This window comes from Tamandua tetradactyla, chromosome 18, assembly GCF_023851605.1.
Source record: "Tamandua tetradactyla isolate mTamTet1 chromosome 18, mTamTet1.pri, whole genome shotgun sequence".
NCBI lineage: Eukaryota > Metazoa > Chordata > Mammalia > Pilosa > Myrmecophagidae > Tamandua > Tamandua tetradactyla.
In genome coordinates this window covers 30437389-30456685 of record NC_135344.1, presented here as the reverse complement: position 1 = coordinate 30456685, position 19297 = coordinate 30437389, and the positions used below count along the sequence as shown (strand labels likewise).

The 19297-nt window shown below is 35.4% G+C and overlaps 1 long non-coding RNA gene across 1 annotated transcript; it reads right to left on the bottom strand.

Moving 5' to 3' along the window:
• Window positions 1-6554: 6554 nt before the first annotated feature.
• LOC143662583 (uncharacterized) lies at window positions 6555-17383 on the bottom strand. Its single transcript, XR_013165440.1, has 3 exons — window positions 17296-17383; window positions 16765-16824; window positions 6555-6602 (listed from the first exon to the last, which is right to left on the bottom strand). It is a non-coding gene; the product is annotated as an uncharacterized LOC143662583 (long non-coding RNA).
• Between the last annotated feature and the right edge of the window lie 1914 nt (window positions 17384-19297).

Sequence of the window (19297 nt, the reverse complement as noted above, 5' to 3'; positions counted from 1 at the left end):
TTTGGATATTTTGGATTATCTGCTGCATTTCCATATGCTGCAATTTCTCCAAAAATGTCTTCTGTGATTTTGATGGGGATTGCAATGAATCTGTAGTTAAATTTGAGGATTATTGCCATCTAACAATAGTGAATCTTCTGATAGATGAACAGGGATGTATTTTCACTTATTTAAATCTTCTTAAATTACTTTCAATAATATTTTGTAGTTTTCAGTGTAGAAATTTACACTTCAGTTGAATTTATTTCTGTGTATTTTATTACATACTTCGATAATAAATTGAATGGTTTTCTTAATTTTAATTTTGGATTATTCATTGCTACTGATTTTGCATAGAAATACAATTGATTTTGGATATTGATCTTTTACCTTGCAACTTTACTGATCTTTTTTTAATTAATTCTAATTCAAATTGTTCTTCAGTGGATTCTCTAGAATTTTCTGCATACAAGATTCCAATATCTGTAAATAGAGATATTTTTACTTTTTCCTTTCCAATCTGGATCCATTTATTTTATTCTCTTACTCAATTTCCTTGGCTAGAACTTATAATAAAATGTTAAATAGAAGTGCAAAGAGCAGATATCTTATTTCTGATGAAGTGAAGCAGAGAAACATTCTATTTTTGACCATTAAGTATGATGTTAGTTGCTGTTTTTCATAGATTAACTTTATCAGAATGAGGACATTTTCTTCTTTCCTGGTCTTTTGACTGTTTGTATCATGTAGTGGTATTGCATTTTTTCAAATGCTCTTTCTGTGTTTATTGAAATCACCTTTCTTTCTTTCTACTGTAATATGGTATATTATATGTAATATGGTATATTACAGTAATTGATTTAAAAATTGTAGGCCAGCTTTGTATTCCTGGAATAAATACCACTTGTTCATGGTATATACTCCATTTTGTATTTTCCTGGATTTAGCTTACTAGTATTTGGTTGAGGGTTTTTGGTTTTTTTTTTTAACCTATTTAAAAAATACCAGTCCTAGATTATCTTGTGATATCTTGTTCTAGTTTACTTTTTATAGGTCTTTTTCAGTTTTATATTTTTTCTTGACCCACTTTTGGTACTTTATGTCCTTTTAGGAATTTGTCCATTTCATCTAGGCTATCTATTTTTTGGCGTACTGTTGTTAATCATATTCCCATATAATTAATTTTATTTTTATATGGTCAGCAGTATTGCCCCTGCTTCATTCCTAATTTTAGTCATTGAGTCTTCTCTCTTTCTCTGTCTCTCTCTTTTTTCTTGGTCAGTCTAGTTAAAAGTTTGTCAATTTGTTAGTATTTTCCAAGAACCAACTCTTGGTTTGGACAATTTTCTCTATTCTCTATTCCATTAGTTGCCATGCTAACCTGTATTATTTCCTTCTTTCTTTTGCTCTAGGTTTAACTTGTTCTTCATTTCCTATGTCTTAAGATGGAGGTTTAGTTATTGACTTGGGAGTTTTCTGGTTCTTTTAATATAGGTGTTTACAGCTATAAATTTTCATAGCACACTATAAATTTATAAATATATAAATTTCTATGCACACTTTGGGTTCATCCCATGAGTTTGGTATGTTGTGTATTTATCTTGTTAACCTCAAAGTATTTTTGAATTACCCTGTGATTTCTTGTTTGACTCACTGATTATTTGGGGGCATGCTTTTTAATTTCCACATATTTATGAATTTCCTCAATTTCTTTCTGATATTGATTTCTAAATTGACCCTATTATGGTCAGAGAACACACTTTGTATGATTTCAATTTTTAAATAATTTTAGTAAATTAGGGGGACTCGTTTTATGGTGTAGCATGTGATCCATACAGAGAATATTCCATTTGCACTTAGGGAATGTTGGGTAAAGTGATTTGGTGTTTTGGGGTTACATGTTGGAGTGGACCAAAAATGTCTACTAAGTCTAGCTGTTTATGGTATTGTTCAACTCTTCTATTTCTATTTTTCATCATCTGCCTAGTTGTTCCATCTATTATTGAACATGAAATAGTTTAGTCTGCAACTATTATTGCTGCATTATCTAATTTTCCCTTAAAATTATCTATCAGTTTTTGCTTCATATATTTTGGGGCCACATAGTTAAATGTATAAATTTTTATAGTTGCCTCTTTTTGATAGATTTGTCCATTCATTATTAGGAAATATCCTTCTTAATCCCTAGTAACATTATTTTTTGTTTAGTCTATTTTCTCTGATATTAGTGTAACCATTCCAGCTTTCTTGGTTTGCACTTTGCATGATAAATCGTTCTCAATTTATTTTACTTTCAACGTTCTTGCACCTTTGAATCTAAAATACGTAGCATATTGTTGGATTTGTTTTATATCCATCCTGATAAACTCTGCATTTTGATTAATCCACTCCCATTCAGTGTTATGATTGATCGAGTTGTATTTTTGTCTTGCATTTTACATTCTGTTTTCTGTATGTATCATGTACTTTTTGTTCACAAGTTCTTCCTTTACTATTTTCTTTTGCATAAAGTGAATATTTTCTATTGTAACACTTTAATTCCTTTAATGAGTTTTCACTATATTGTTATTTGCTCTGTTTGCCATATACAATGTAAGCTATTATAATCTATGCAGATTTACATTAATTTATATTTTAGGAGATAGAGGAACATTACTCAATTCTATGTTCATGCCTTCCTTTACTTCTTTAAGGATGGATTCCTTCAGTTCTTTGAAAATATCTATCATAGCAACATGGAAGTCTTTGACTACTGTCTACCATCTGGGCCTTCTTAAACACAGTTTCTGTTGCCTGCTTTTATTCCTATGTATGGATCACACTTTGCTGTTTGTTTACATGTCTCCTAATTTCTTATTGAGAACTTGCCATTGTAGACAATATTTTGTAGCAACTATGGATATTGACTTCTTTCTCTCAGTGCTTTTGTTGTTGTTGTTTGCGCGTTTATTTGCTTAGTGACTTGTCTGGCTCGTTCTATCTCCCCCCTCACGGTGCAGATTTTGTTGTTGTTTGTCAAAGTATCCACCTTTGGGCATATGAATTGTCTATATGCACACCATGGGATAACAGTGGTTTTAGCAAGGCTTTCTTTGATTCTCTCTCCCCCTGATCTCGCTATTAAGATTTCCACCTCTGTACATACCCACCCAGCTGGTAGTCCTCACGGATTGCTGCCTGATTGCTCTATTGCTTTTGTCACTGCCTGAGGCATGAATTGCTCTAAGATCTGATCAAATTATATAGGGACCCTTTGCAGAGGTAATTTTTGAGGTTAGTCATTGATGCTTCAATCCCACAAGGACTTTTCCTAGCTTTCCCTAGTTTCCTCTGCTAAACTGCTAACTGGCCTGAAGTTAACTTGTTCTCTTGGAACTACCAGCCTCCTTTGAATTGCTTACAACCAAAACCTTCATTGATTTTATGGTGTCCTTAGGCTTGAACTATCCAACATTCTGCTTTAAATAAAGTCTTACCTTTTTGGAGAGCTTTGGAGTTCTGTTTTATGACCTACCCCTCCACCTCAGCACTGATTCTCTACCTCTTTATCACTAATCTGAAGCTGGAGGCAAGAACAATAGCCTGGTATTTTTGAGTGACACCACTGCTTCATGAGAAGGTGTCTGTGTGAGTGTGGTAGTCTCTGGTCTTCTCAATTTACCTCTCTCAGCAAATGACTTATGCCTTACCAGCAAGCTGTGGTGAGGGCAATTGGAGATCTAATATTCTCAGACTACACTCTTGGGCTAGATCTTTTACCCAAATATTAAGGAAATAATACAGGAGCAGCCCCCCAATCCGTTCAGCTGCTCTTGCCTGGAATAGAGCTTCTATACATGGAGCTGGGTGCAGGATGATGGGAAATGCTCCTGGCTTGCCTCACCCAGGAAGATATTTTAGCCCTCAACTGAAAGCAGGGAGAATATAAGCCTTGTGTTCCTGAAGTGGAGAGCTCACGCTGAGCTTGGGGGAGGAAGGGAAAAGGTATAAGATCTTGGCTCAAATGTTGCAGACTCTTGCTTTTTTAACTGAGAGTTAGTAGATTTTTAAAATATATTCACTTTTTATTTTCTGAATGCCCGAAGAACAATTACCAGAAACTGCAAATGACTGATTTTAGTGAATACACCTGTTATAAGTTTTCCGCTGAGAAGTAGGTCTGAGGAGTTCCTGGTGTTACCATTTCAGAAGTTGTCTTCTTCATAAACGTTTTTTTTTCTTTAAAACTTTTTTACTTTTATTTTTTTGTCTTGGGCAAGTTCCAGAAATCGAACCCAGGTTTCTGACATGGAAGGTGAGAATTCTAACACTGAGCCACCGTTGTCTGCCCTCTTTAAAACTTTTTTTATTGTATAATATATATACAAAGCAAAGAAAGAAAGAAGCAATAATTTTCAAAGCACTCTTCAACAAGTTGTTACAGAACAGATCCAAGAGTTTGTGATGGATTACCATTCCATCATCAGATTTTTTCTTCTAACTGCTCCATATATATAAATATATGTATTTATTTATCATTAAAATGATAACCCTCTTTTTGGGTGTGAAAAAATATATACAAAATAGCAATTTTCAAATTTCAAAATTCTTCACAAACTTTTGAAATTAACCATCCTAACCTTTCTTCCAAGACAGAAACACACCTTGAAGAGAAAAATTCTGGGAAGGGACTCCAAAATGTGCAGCGAAGGGACATTAAAGATAAAGGAAAGAAACAGAAAGAGAAAGGTTAAGTTGCAACCTTGGCAAACAACAGGGTAAAAAACAGGCCATAAAATGAGACCAAGAATAATATTTTATAATACTAAAGGCTGAATAACACAAGAGAGTTTATAATAATTATTAATGTCTATAAAGGCACATAATATGGCAATACATTTCATAAAAGTAGAAACTACAAGAAATGCAAGGAGAAATAATGAGAAATAATCGTAATAATATCTCTTTCTATTCAAGAAAAAAATAGTAAAGTATAGAAAACCAAAATGGCATTATAGCATAGATCTTATAAATACCTACCAATAGCATAAAATAAATATTCTTTTCAAGTGCACATGGAACATTCATAAAAATTGGCCGGGTTGTAGGTGTCACAGGAAAACTTAATAAATCGTAAAAAGAAAAAAAAAGGAAAAATTCACCCAAAGCAATAAATCACATGAAGCAATAATATTAGAAACTTTTATAAGAACCTTTACATTTCTAAACAATGCTTATGTCAAAGGTGAAATAAAAACCAAAGTTTTACAATTTCCAGAAAATAACTATTAAAAGATGACATATCCAGTTGCACCGGTGGTTCATAGTAGAGTGCTCGCCTTTCATGTGGGAGACCCGGATTCAATTCCTGGACCATGCACCGAAAAACAAAAAGTGACATATCAAAATTTGTGATACAGATAAAGCAGTTATAATATTAAATTCATTCATCACTAAAATCTGTAAAAGTAAATGAATATATTAATATGTAACAAAAAAAGAGAAAAAAGAAAACAAACATAAAAGCAAAAAGAGAGCATTATAAGGAAATATAAAGATTATAATGGAAAATGAACTAGATGCAAAAATCAATAGAAATACATATATTTGAAATATTTTACTGGCAGCTCTGGATTTGCAAAAGTACAAGGGCAGAAGCTACCATCCCTTGTTAGGGCTTTGGCCCTTAACTGGCTATAGTGGCTTGAAGTTATGTGCCCCATAAAACATGTTCTTAATCTTAATTCATTCCTGTGGGTGTGAGCCCTTATAAATAGGACCTTTTGATAAGGTTAGTTCAGTTAAAACGTGGCCCAACTGGATCAGGATGGGTCTTAATCTTATTGCTAGAGGCCTTATAAAGAAGGTCACAGAGAGAGGAGATATGATGAGCAGCCAGAAGTCAATGGAAACTGGAAGAGAAAGAAGATGTCAACTTATTGGAAAAGTCAAGAAATCCCAAAGACAGCTTACAGCCAGTCCCAAAATACCACAATCTTGAAGAATTCATTGCCTTATGAATACCTCAATTCTGGATTTCTCCCAGCCTCAAAACCATGAGACAATAAATTCCCATTATGTAAGCCATCCCATTGTATTTATTTTAGTAGCTTGGAAACTGAAACACTGGCCTAGTGACATTTCTGAGGCAGTTTATTTATTAAATGGAGCACAACAGATTCAGGACGGCAGGAAACTACACAAGGACTCAAATACCAGGGGATCTGATTCATTTGGGCCATCTTTGAAGACCAGATAGTATAGTCTGCCTTCTAGTCCCCAGTGGTGATTCTTCTGTCTCCCGAGAACCCTCAAATTCAAGACAGAAGCCTTGAATTCTAAAATTCAGACCTCTACAACAGGCCCAAGCTCCTCTGGTGTATTTCCTTGCAATCTGAAGTCCTTTCATCCAAAGAGATAAGTTGTGCCTAATATTTATGACTAGACAAGGACAGGAGGTCTGCCATGGACAGTCCCATTCAAAAGTGAAAGGGAATAGGAAGCACATAATTTCTGGACTAGAATAATTCTGAAAAAAAAAAAGTCAGGAACATGTTACCATTTCCTCTGACTACAGGAGTAGAGTATTATCCTTGATCAGGGCCTGGTCTTGCTATGTACAATTGGTTCTCCAAAGCTCTTGCCTGTCAAAGACAGTAAAACCATTAGTGAGAGTAAAGAATGTTTGGACAATGGGTCTAGGTGGGCAGAGCCCTAGAGAGGAGTAGAAGCTGTAGAAGGGTGTCTGTGCCTTTAGCCTGGCCTAGCCATAGCAGAGAGAGGACAGCAGACCTGAAGGAACCTATAGACAGGAGCAGGGGTTGTGTGAAGAGTGAATTGTGTGCATGTAGGACTGAGAAACAAAGCTAGGAAACTGCAGAGCCCTGAGCATTCTCAATGAGTCAAGATGGATGTGTCCTTCTTACCCTACACACATTTCCTAGAATTTGGAAACTACCACAGCATTCTTACAGCATGAGGACTTGAAATAAAAAATAAGTTATTCTGTAGCAAACTAAAGGAAGATAACTTTTCTACATATGCACACATACATACAAGAATAACCAGGAAAACCTTTCAAAGAAGAGTAATAGTAGAGGTCTAATTCTCCTATAAATTAAAATACATTAAAAAGCCCTTATATTTAAACAGTTTTGTGTTGACTCAGAAATAGGCAGACATACAATAGGATAGAAAGATAATTCCAAATTATAGACTTAATTACATATGGAAATTTAGTGTAGCATAAAAGTAACCTCTGAATCAATCGGGGTAATATAGATTTTCTAATGAGTGCTTTCACATCAGTAAATGTTCATATTAAAAATACAAAGTTAAATTCATTCTTCAATTGTATACCAGGATAAATTTCAAATGGATTGGTATTTAAATGTAAATAAATAAACCATAAGACACCACAAGAAAACACAGCAAAATGGCTGAATATATCCAAAGAAGGCAAACATCTTGTCTAATCATGGAGAAAAAAAACTGTATACAAAAATGACAAGCAGAGACATGACATTTGCAAGTGACAATGCTGAGTGAAGGTTTTGATCCCTAATATGTAAAGAGTTTTGAAAAATAAGGAAGAAAAATGTAAAAAATTCAATTAAAAGTAGACAAAAATATGATAACATACAGATCACAGAAAATGAAATGCAAATCAATCTTATATTCAAGAGAAATACCAATTTAAAGTACAAGGGGCTTTAAAAACTTCTGGTGAGGAATGATGCCTCAGTCTCCTATCATATTTTCAACATGCTTCTCTTACAACCTTTACCACAATGTGACTTCTGTGACAGATGAGATGGAAATTTTAACGGAAGTTGCCACCCTCACATACCTCACCTTACTAAGGGGAAGGAGGTTTTCTTTCTCGCGCTAATTCTTAGTATAGCATGTGTAACTGACATGTGCCTTTAACTGATGAAAACTCCTTTCAGATACTTAGCAAAACTATAAATGCATACCCAGAAAACCACCATTATCTATTCTATCCTGTCTTCTTAGTGAAATGTAGATAAGGGTAGAGGGCAAAAATCCAGCTCCGGAGCCAGATTATTTAGGTTAAATTTCTGTCTCTGTCACTTGCAGCCATGTGACTTTTTGTTTCTATTTCCTTTAAATGATGATATAAATGATAATAATAAACTACCCATAGGGTTATTATGACAGTGAAATTATTTATTATCTGTAAAACTCTCAGAGCATTGCTGGCATGCTCTAAGTACTGCATAAGTATTTTCCATTACTATTAGGGAATTAGAACTTATTTTCAAACCAAAGAGAGTGAGAAAAAAATCTCAGGAAAAGATGAAAACAATGGAATCATTGGGCTTTGGAAAACAAAGCAAACCACCCTACCCTTTATATATATGTATATATTTTTGCAGATTTTATTGAGATATATTAACATATTATATATACGATCCAAAGTAATCATCAGTGTCTCACAGTATTGTCACTTAGTTGTGCAATCATCATGACACTCAATTTTAGACCATTTTCATTGCTCCCAAGAGAAAAATAACAGATATATATGCACAAAAAGAAAACCCAAAATACCCCATACCCTTTATGCCACCCTATTATTGACCTGTAGTATTGGTGTTACACCTGTTACTGTTGGTGAAAGAATATTAAGCTATTACTGTTAACTGTAGTTAACGATATGTAGCCTGTAATACATAATTTTCCCTCATATGCCACTCAGTTGTTAACTCTTTATATAATTGTTGTACCTTTGTAGTAGTTCATGTAAGAGTTTATTTATATTTGTTCTGTTAATCGGTGACATATATGACTTTATAATGCAACCCCTTTTAACCAAATGCATACACAGTATGGCACTATCATCTATAATCCCAATAACAAGCTACCATCGCCTCTATTTCCAAACTTTTAAGTTCCATCTTGTTAACAATTATGTACATATTAGGTAACTGCTCTCCCTTCTCTAGCTGCCAACTATCTCTAGATACCTATATTATATGTTTTACAATTCTGAGTTTACATTTTCTAGTTAGTTCATTTCAGTGAAATCATACAATATCTGCCTTTTTGTGTCGGACTAATTTCACTTATCATTATGTCCTCAAGATTGATTCATGTTGTCATATGCTTCAGGACTGCATTCCTTCTTACTGCTGCATAATATTCCATCATGTGTAAGTACCACATATTGTTTATCCAGTCATCTGTTGATGGACACTTGGATTGTCCTCCATCTTTTGACAATTGTAAATAATGCCCCTATGAACCTCAGTGTGCAAATGTCCCTGCTTTCTGATCTTCTGGGTATATAATGAATAGTGGAATTGCTGGTTAATAGGGCAACTCAATATTTAGTTTTTGGAAGAACTGTCAAACTTTACTAAACCATGGTGGTATTATTTTACATTCCCACCAGCAATGTATTGGTGCTCCTATTTCTCCACATTCTCTCCAACATTTGTAGTTTCCTACTTGTTTAATAGCAGCCATTCTTATAGATGTAAGATGATTTCTCATTGTGGTTTTGATTTGCATTTCCCTAATAGCCAATGAAGATGAACATCTTTTCACATGCCTTTTTAACTATTTGTATTTTCTCTTTGGAAAAAAATGTCTATTCATATTTTTTGCCTATTTCATGATTGGATTGTTTGTCCTTTTATTGTTGGGTTGTGGGTTTTCTCTATACATACTGGATATCAAACCCTTGTTAGACATGTGGTTACCAAATATTCCTTACCATTGAGTTGGTTGTCTCTTCATCTTTTTGACAAAGTCCTTTGAAGGACAGAAGTGTTTATTCTTGAGGCATTCTCGTTTATCCATTTATTGTTTTGTCGCTTGTGCTTTGGGTTTAAGATCAAAAAAGCTATGTCCTTTCATTTGATCTTGAATATGTTTCCCTATATTTTCTTCTAGGAGTTTTATAGTACTGACACTTATATTTAGGTCTTTGATACACCTGGAGTTGATTTTTATATAGGGTATGTGCTGGTTTGAAACTGTTGTTTACCCCAGAAAATCCATGTTCTTTAATCCTGTTTCAATATAACTGTGTGGGATCCTTTTGATTAAGTTTTTTCCATGGTGATGTGATCTGCCCAATTGTGGGTGGGAACTGTTGATTGGGTGGTTTCCATGAAGCTGTATCATCACCCATTCAAGGTGGAGTCACTTACTGGAGTCCTTTAAAAGGGAAACATTTTTTTTAAAGCTTCAGATACCGTGGAGCCAGAAACCTTCGGAGATGCAGAAGAAAAACACCCCCCAGGAAAGCCTTATAAAACAAGAAGCTGGGAGAGAAAGCTAGTATATATTGCCATGTGCCTTCTCAGCTGACAAAGGTGTTCTGGACAGCATCAGACTTTCTTGAGTGAAGGTAACCTCTTATTGGTGCCTTAATTTGGACTTTTTTTTTTTTTTGCCTTAGAACTGTGAACTTGCTACTTAATAAATTCCCTTTTTTAAAAGTCATTGCATTTCTGGTATGTCACATTCTAACAGCTCTCACAAACTAATACAAAGTGTGAGGTAAGTGTCCTCTTTCATTCCTTTGGTTTTGTATAGTCAGTTCTCCCAGAACCACTAATTGAAGAGATTATTCTGTGCCAGTTCATTGGATTTGGGTGCCTTGTCAAAAATCAATTGACCATAGATGTGAAGGTCTATTTCTGTGCTGTCAGTTTGATTCCATTGATCAATATGGCTATTTGTGTGCCAATACCATGCTTTTTTGACCACTGTGACTTTATAATAAGCTTTAAATTTGGAATGTAAGTCCTCCCACTTTGTTCATTTTTTTAGGATTTTTTTATTTTGGCTACTTGGGGAACATTTCCCTTTAAAATACATTTTATAACTAACTTTTCCAAGTTTGCAAAGTAGATTGTTGGAATTTTTATTGGTATCACTTTGAATCTGTAGATAAATTTGGGTAGAATTGATATCTTAATGACATGTAGCCTACCTATCCATGAACATGGAATGTCTTTCCATCCATTTAGGTCTTCTTTGATTACTGCTAGCAATGTTTCATAATTTTCTGTATACAGGTCCTTTACATCCTTGGTTAAGTTTATTCCCAGATACTTGATTCTTTTAGTTACTATTTTGAATGGGATATTTTTCTTAACTGCCTTCTAGTTTAGGTCAGTACTATTGTATAGAAACACTACCAATTTCTGCATATTAATCTTGTATCCTACCACTTTGCTGAATTCATTTATTAGCTCAAGTAGTTTGGTCATAGATTTCTCAAGATTTTTCAAATACAGAATTCCCACATGGGAATGCCAGGCTGTGGAACTGAGACAGTTGGCATCCCTAGCTGGCTGCAAGGTGGGAGTGTGCCACTCCTCAGCTATCCAATCCAGCCAGAGCACAGTGGCAGGCCCCAGAGTGGGTTATGATTGAGCACACTCATTCCAACTTCCCAGTCATAGCCTCTCTGCTTTTACAACCAGGTACTCCCTATATAATACAGTGGTTCTTCTCCAGTCGTCCAAACCCTAGAACCGCTGTCCCAGTCATTCTTGGATTTTTTCTAGTTGCTCCACAGTGGAGGAGTGAGCCCTGTTTATCCTAGTCTGCTATCTTTCCAGAAGTCCTATCTGTTTTTTTTTTTTAACTTCTTGCCTTCCCTAAGTTATAACAACAATTATTGTTGCATATTGCAATAGCCAACCTTTAACCATGATTATTTTGAAAGGCAGGTCTTCAGGCCCCAAAAACAATACATCTGAATAAACCACAGAATTTATTGGAGTGATTAGGACCATGCATTTTTACCTTGGTACATAACAATGGCTTCTGAACAACATTCCTTGGCTGCATTTTGGGGGAATGTGTGCTAGTCCTAGTGGTCTACTAAGGAATGGCTGCGGTAGGGGGTGTCACCTTCCCTAAAATTTCCATCCCTCAAAAATATTATTAATGGTAATGATAGTAATAGCAATTATACTTGAATGAACAATTAATATTTTCTTAATCATACACACAATGTGACTAAAGGCATTCTTACAAAATTTTGGTTTTTTTATTGGTATTTGACATAAAATATAGGCCAACTTAGTCTGTTTACTATGAAAATAGAGTTTCAAGATGAATTCCCAGCCCCCTCTTCCATCTATAAGCCCTTTTTATAGAGTAAATTTATCCAATGGCTGGATAAATTGATAAATGACAATGATGCAGCAATTTGTGAGGAGTGAAGGTTGCATGATGGAATACAGGAGTCTGCAGTAGCCTCCATGAGTGGAATCCATCTCTATTCCTTTGTTTAATATTCCTGCTGAGGAAATAACCTTCAGTTAAGAGTTCTAAATATCCACCTGTTTAAAAGGCACAAAGTTGGAATCAGTTTTATTTTTAATTAACTCTTACTTGAAAATAGGAAGCCATTCAGTCTAGAGGAAATAGATGAGGCAGCAAAGAGATTTGGACCTAACTCTGAACAACTGGGCCATGAACTTCCCATAAATTATTTGACTTATTAAATTAGAAAATAGGGCAATTTAAATCTAAATTCAAAATCACTGATTGTAGAGGCAGGGCCAGCTCCACCTGCCGGGGGGAACAGCAGGCTGCGCCAGGTATGGGGACCTGGCCAAACATAACAAATCACCATGAGTGACGGCACATCGTGCCATATGAAATGGGGCTCCAAGAAAGAATGAGTAGACAGATGATCACGTTAGGAACCCAGTGATTGGGGAAATAAGTACCAAAATCAAAGTGACTGGCAATATGAAAAGGATATTGAAACAGTCCTTGATTCATAAGACAGCTCATTGAGAAAAGGCTGACTCAGTACCCATCTGCTAAAACTACAAAAGACTCTTTTAATTCCTCTTTCTAGGAGCAGAAAAGGGTCCACTATAATTGGCCCAGACAATGGGAGGAAGAGATTTAGTGAAGATTATTTCTAAATATAGAGTTATTAGAAGAACAGGAATCCCAGGTGAGTCTTGACAGAAGGTCTTCACTGAAGGTCTGTTTTCCTCCTAGATCCTCTTGAGAAGCCATCCTGGGTAGTGGAAAGTAGTTGGGCTCGGGGATGAGACACACCTGGGTCACATCCCCCATCACTCATAATCTATTTCCATTTTGGCCAATTTCCTGAACTGCTCTGAGCTACAGCATCCTCTATCCAATGGTGGTAGTAATAACTACAGAGTTTTATAGTGCAGTTGGAGCAAAAAATGTGAATAGAATGTCCAGAAAAGAGTAGGTGCTCAAAAATCGATAGCTCTTATTTTGAGCTCATTTAGAAGAAACTCAAAAATTGTATTTATATTGTGTTCCCTTTTTTCAGCCAAGTCACTCAGCAAGGTAAAAATATAGCCTTATAAATTGGCAGACGGCATTTTATCAAAATTAAAAATGAACGTATACACTTATACAATAATTCATATTTTAGGACTATTTCCCAGATATAAATTTGCAAAAATATGAAAAGATACATGTGCAAAGATATTCACTTCACTATCATTTGTAACTGGAACCAATTTAAATGTCACTTAGTACAGGTAAGGTTAAATAAATTATGATTCATTCAACAGTGAAATACGATGCAGTCTCTAAAATGAATGAGGTAGGTTTATATGAACTAATCTTTACAACAAATCTTTGGGGTAGGTATTATCATTATCTGTTTATAGGAAATGAGACTTAGAATGGTATAGTAATTGACACCATTCACGACTAGTAAATGCTGGAACTTGAATTCAAACCTAGGGCACACTGTCTAAGCATCCGGGTATATTCAACTAAGAAAAGATTATTTTTTCTTGAGAGTGGATTTATTTTATCTGTCTTACTTATTCCACAAATATATATTAAGCAATTAAGCAAAATGGTGAAAAGTATGCACTTCTTGAATCAAATTTCCCAAGCCCAGATCCTGGTTCTCCCACTAATATCATGATTTGAGGCAAGTTATTTAAACCTTTCTCTGTTTTGGCTTCCTTGTCTGTGAAGTGAGGCTAATAATAGAACCTATTTCAAGGGATTTTGATGACAATGAGATGTGTTAGCATGCTTAAAGAAGTTATAATATGATCATAATATGATGATGATGATGATGATGATGATGATGATAATGTACCAAGTATATCCTTAGGCCTAAGTTCTAAGGTCGTTCTCATTAACAGAAACTATTTTTTTTTATTAATAAGGAATCCATTCATTATACAACTGTTTATAATGATGTCTAAGATGGCCCTGTTAGTTTATATTTTGATGCAATGCCTCTGCTCCAAACATTAGATAAAATGCAAGTAGAAAGGGGAGAAACCAGGAAATATAGGTAGATTGAAACACAAGATAAATAGTTCCAAAAAATAATGATTGAGACATAATTAAGAAATGGTAGGTGAAAGATCTGCTTACTGGGCAAAGGAGTTTAAATATTCTCCTAGCAATTTTGGATTTGGAATCAGGCCATGCATTAAGGTATGCATTTCCTGTCCATGGAAGGACAGTGAAAGATAAGTTTTGGCTTTTTACCAAGATCAATAAGCTCTAGCCCTAAAGAGGAGGGAGGATAGAGACACACCCTCATGATAAATTCTGTACCCAGAAGCACTGGTGTGGAATTGGACCTGATTCTCTCAAGGTTAGCTCAGGTTGAGAGTTCTGAGAACATTATTATAAAACGTGGTTCTTCCTGGTCATTCCTTGAAACTTTGGGTATTTATGTGACACCTGAGATTAAGAGTTAGAGCTCTGAAACTATGTAAGTCAGCAGTACCCTGCACAACAACTGTTTAAAAAGTTGAAAAAGTGATTAGACTTCAACTAGAGATATGAATGAAGCTGAGCTGAATAGGACTGAAGTAAATCAGAATACAGGGTAAAAGGATGATAGGGTCTATATTTTAAAACTTTTACTTCTCTGCAAGATGAAAGGAAGAGATGTTTATTTAGTGTAAAATTTATACTTTGGGTAGTTCATTATCTAAATTAACATATACTATCAGTTTATTCAAACTCCATAATTACATGGAATCTTGAATAGGGCAGGAGATCTTGTTGGTTTATACAGGTTAGTGTGATGCCCTGATACATCACTGAGTAATTTGGGCAGAGAATTAAAAAAACCATTTGCGAAGTCCCCTTCGGGGACTGGGGAGAAAAGAGGAAATATCAAACTTTCTCATCTGAGGAATTTCTTATATTCTCGCAAGCAGTGGGGACAACCAATTCCATAAGTTGAGCCCTCAATCTTGGAGTTCACCCCAATGAAACTTATTCCTGAAAAGGAGAAGCTAAGCCAATTTATAATTATGCCTAAAAGTTAGCCCCAGAGAAGCTCTTTTGTTGTTCAGATGTGGCCTCTCTCTCTAAGCCAACTTAGCAGATGAGCTGCCCCCCCCCCCCCCCATATGCGACATGACTCCCAGGGGTGCAAGTCTCCCTGGAAACATGGGATAGGGTTCTCAGGGATGAGCTGGGGCCTGGCATTATGGGATTGAGAAAGCCTTCTTGAACAAAAGGGAGAAGAGAGAAATGAGAAAAAATAGTTTCAGTGACTGAGAGATTTCAAGCAGAGTTTAGAGCTTATCCTGGCATTATTCTTATGCATTACATAGATATCCCTTTTTCAGTTTATGGTGTATTGGAGTGGCTAGAAGGAAATACCTGAATCTTAATTCTTGAAGATAGCTGTATAACTATATAGCTTTTACAATGCGACCGTGTAATTGAGAAAACCTTGTGTCTGCTGCTGTCTTTATCCAGAGTATGGACAGATGAATAAATAAATAAATAAACAAATAAAAAATCACAAAAAAATAAGTAAATAATGGGGGGGAATGTGAAGTAAAAAAAGTTGTGTGGATTTTTATACTCGTGGTCAATGACAAGGAGGGGTAATGGGTATGGGATATATGACTTTTTTCTTTTTCTTTTTTTTCTGGAGTGATGCAAATATTTTAAAAATGATCAGGGTGATGAGTACACAACTATATGATGATATCGTTAGCCACTGATTGTATAATATGGTTGGACGCCATGTGTGTGAAGAAATATCAAAAAAAAATTTTTTTTTAAAAAGATGTGATTCTAGATTAGAGACAAGGGAGCAAGGGCGAGGTAACCCCAAAACCAGTAGACAGTATAAGAAAGGAGAGGAAGAAAAAGGGAGAAAAAAATGACAAAAAACCAAAATGTCTCCCATCAAAGTGAGTCTGTACACCAAAATGCCAAAGCACACAACAAAATCTAATGCTGTAAAAGATAACCAACAAATTTAACAGTTGGAAACTAAATTTATTCTAAATGGAGCATACTCTTCTGGGAAAATATGAAAAAATATTAAATGATTAGAATCCTTGTGATAAAAGACAAAAAGGGAAAATAAATAAAAGAGAAGAAGTGAGTATGAAGAAAGATTGATAATATATCTTTGAGCCAATGAACATATATGTAATCAATCGCAGGATAAATTTTTGTTTGGACATAATTAACCAGTAAAATAACTTAGACAAAATATTCTGAAGATTTTGCAAACAATTCAGCACAGACCAAAAAAAAAAAAAAGTAATTATAAAGTAGCAATAAAAGGTCTTAAAGGATAGAATAATTTAAGACCAAACACAAGAACATAGAACTCTCATTTACTTGTGTCTACTTTGAAATACAGTCTCAGACTATTAGAGAAAAAAAAACTAACAGAATGCCAAAGAAATCAATAAATCTACAATTATAACAGCAAATTTTGTCTGATAACTATCAAAAATTGATAATTGTATAATATTTGAACACCATTAAAAATATCTAATATACCAAATTCAGATGAGTGCCTACCTCTGAGAATGCAAGGAAGAGTCCTGGGAAGGCTTCAACTTGATTGGTAATATTTCGTTACTTAAAAAATTGTGAAACATATAGAGTAAGAATTTAATATTTTATTTTTTCAAAACTAGCTGTTTATGCACACTCTGTTTATGCTAAAATGCTTACAAATATTTCTAACAGGACATACTTTATTCCTCATACCACAAAATCGTTTTCATGTATTCTTTCTAAATTAGACTTCAAGATAAATTTTTTTATTTATTTAAAAATCCAAGAAAACTTCAAAAAGAACTTTTGAATCACCCAGAGCAGAGATCTAAGACAAAGCTAGTAATAGAAATATATCCATGGAGAACCAGGAATTACTTTATTTATAAGGGCTATCCTGAACAAGGTTAACTTATTATTAAGCATTCTGGGCATGGAAATAAGTGGAAGATTTTACAAAAAAGAAGAATGACATTGAGGAACTCAGAAATTTTACTTTAAAAATTAAGACTATGTTTTTATCATGGAACACAAAGATAGTATCTGGCTTACCTCAGAGAAATATCTACTGTCCTTGGAAATTGTTCTGAGCAAGAGATGACTTATTTTGTATAGTTTTGGGAGTTCTGGACAGATTTCACCCCGTCTACTATTATCACTAACTAATAGAGGCCAAGCTCTTTCCACCTTCACATCATCAGATCTTAAACAACCTGTGTCCTGCCATCAGTCACAGTCATATGTAGACAGAGTAAGATGAACATCATCTGTTCTCCCTGCTATGGTCATCCATCATTGTTTTGGGAAATTCCACAGAAACCAAGAAGGAGCTGTAGGTAGCACAGAAAATGAACCTGGGCTGAGAACTTAGGAGATATGTGTGCTTGTCTCCACAATGTCATAAAAATAATAGAATTTTAGAATGTTAGTGTTAAAGGAACTTCACAGATCATCTTGCCTAGTGCCAGCATTTTAAAGATGAGATTCAGAATGTAGAAGTGACTTGTCTGATGCCATTTCCAACATAGCATCAATTATTTATTGAGGAAGAGATGAGTTGAAGTGAGAGGTGCACAGACACAAATCCTGGATGCAGATTCTAGGACACATTGCAGAGCCATGCAACTGTGCCTGGGGCCAATTAATAATATCTCAGTGTCCTTGATTTTTAGCACATTAAATGAGGACACTATGAGCCCCCTGCCTGCCCCCATGTTTGCTGTGAGAGAGACACAAAATGGAGGCAGTCCCACTTTTCTCTGCGGTGCCTTCTGTCACTCTGTCTTTTAACCCTCTGTTTTGTTAAGTCTGCATAATGAAAAAGTCTTGTCATCATAACCTCCTCAGAAGATCATGGGAAGCATTAAATCTAAATGTGGGTGTCACTTTCTCCCCAAAGACAAGATGTCATACAAACATAAGTGATAACCGGGAGTTGGTTTACCCATTGTTTGGTGCTTTCCCCAGTCAGCCATAGGATAAAAATTATGTGTGCATGCATGTGTGTGTATGTGTGTGTGTTCATGGGAGATGAAGTGAGGGCAGGTAGGGAAGGTGGGATGAATGAAGCACCCAGGAGAGGTGATACCAAGTTAGGAAACATCCTAACAAGCAGATGCTAAAGGGAGTCTGGAGAAGGAAGAAAAAAATCCCAATTTCATAACACGGACAAAGGCCAATTCTGACCAAAATGCTCTTATAGATAGGTATTAAAAACAGACAGATCTAGAAGGTTTAGACTACAACCTTCACACAAATTCAACTCCATTTAACATCTTCATATATAAATCAGAACAACTTACCAGCGTCCTTTATATGCCATAATGGATTATGGTGATTCTTGAAAGCATAGCTGATACAAATCTTCAAAACTTCATATTGCTTGTCACTAATAGAACTGAGCTCCCAATCAGTCTCTTCCACCAATCCAAGCCTGCATTTCTCAAACTGGGGATCCCACACTTGGTGCCTAACTGGGACTCTACAGCCACAGACTCAATATTTTTTGGAGTGTTAGTTGAAATTTAGGGAAGAGAGACATTATTTAATAAAAATTAAAATATTTCTAAATAAAGTGGACATATTCTAGAGTAAAATCCAAAACCTGCATATTTGAGCAAAAAGAGAAACTTCAAAGAAATTTCCCATAGCAGGTTCTTTCCATAATCCCCTGGAAACCTATCTTTGTGCTTTAAGGGATATTTCTCCTGGAAATTAGAGAAGCGCTGTTCTGGGTGATCCAGGACTAGAGTGGGACTCAGTCTTCCAGACCCATCACTTTGTCTCCATGCATTTCCTAAGGTGTGAATTGGGTTGCAGCTGTCAATAACTGGGACCAACAGCCAGCAGCTGAGGATGGGGTTGCATCTGCTGAAGTTGCCAAACCCAGAGTCCAGCACCCAGTATGTGAAGGAATAGCCCTGTGGCCTGAGCAGATTGCAAGGCATCCTCCTGACTGACACAACTGCAGGATGGAAGTTTCTCTTTATAGACCACACAGTTGCCCAGATCATGGTAGTAACATTCAGCTTAACTCAAAGGAAGGAGAGGCTCA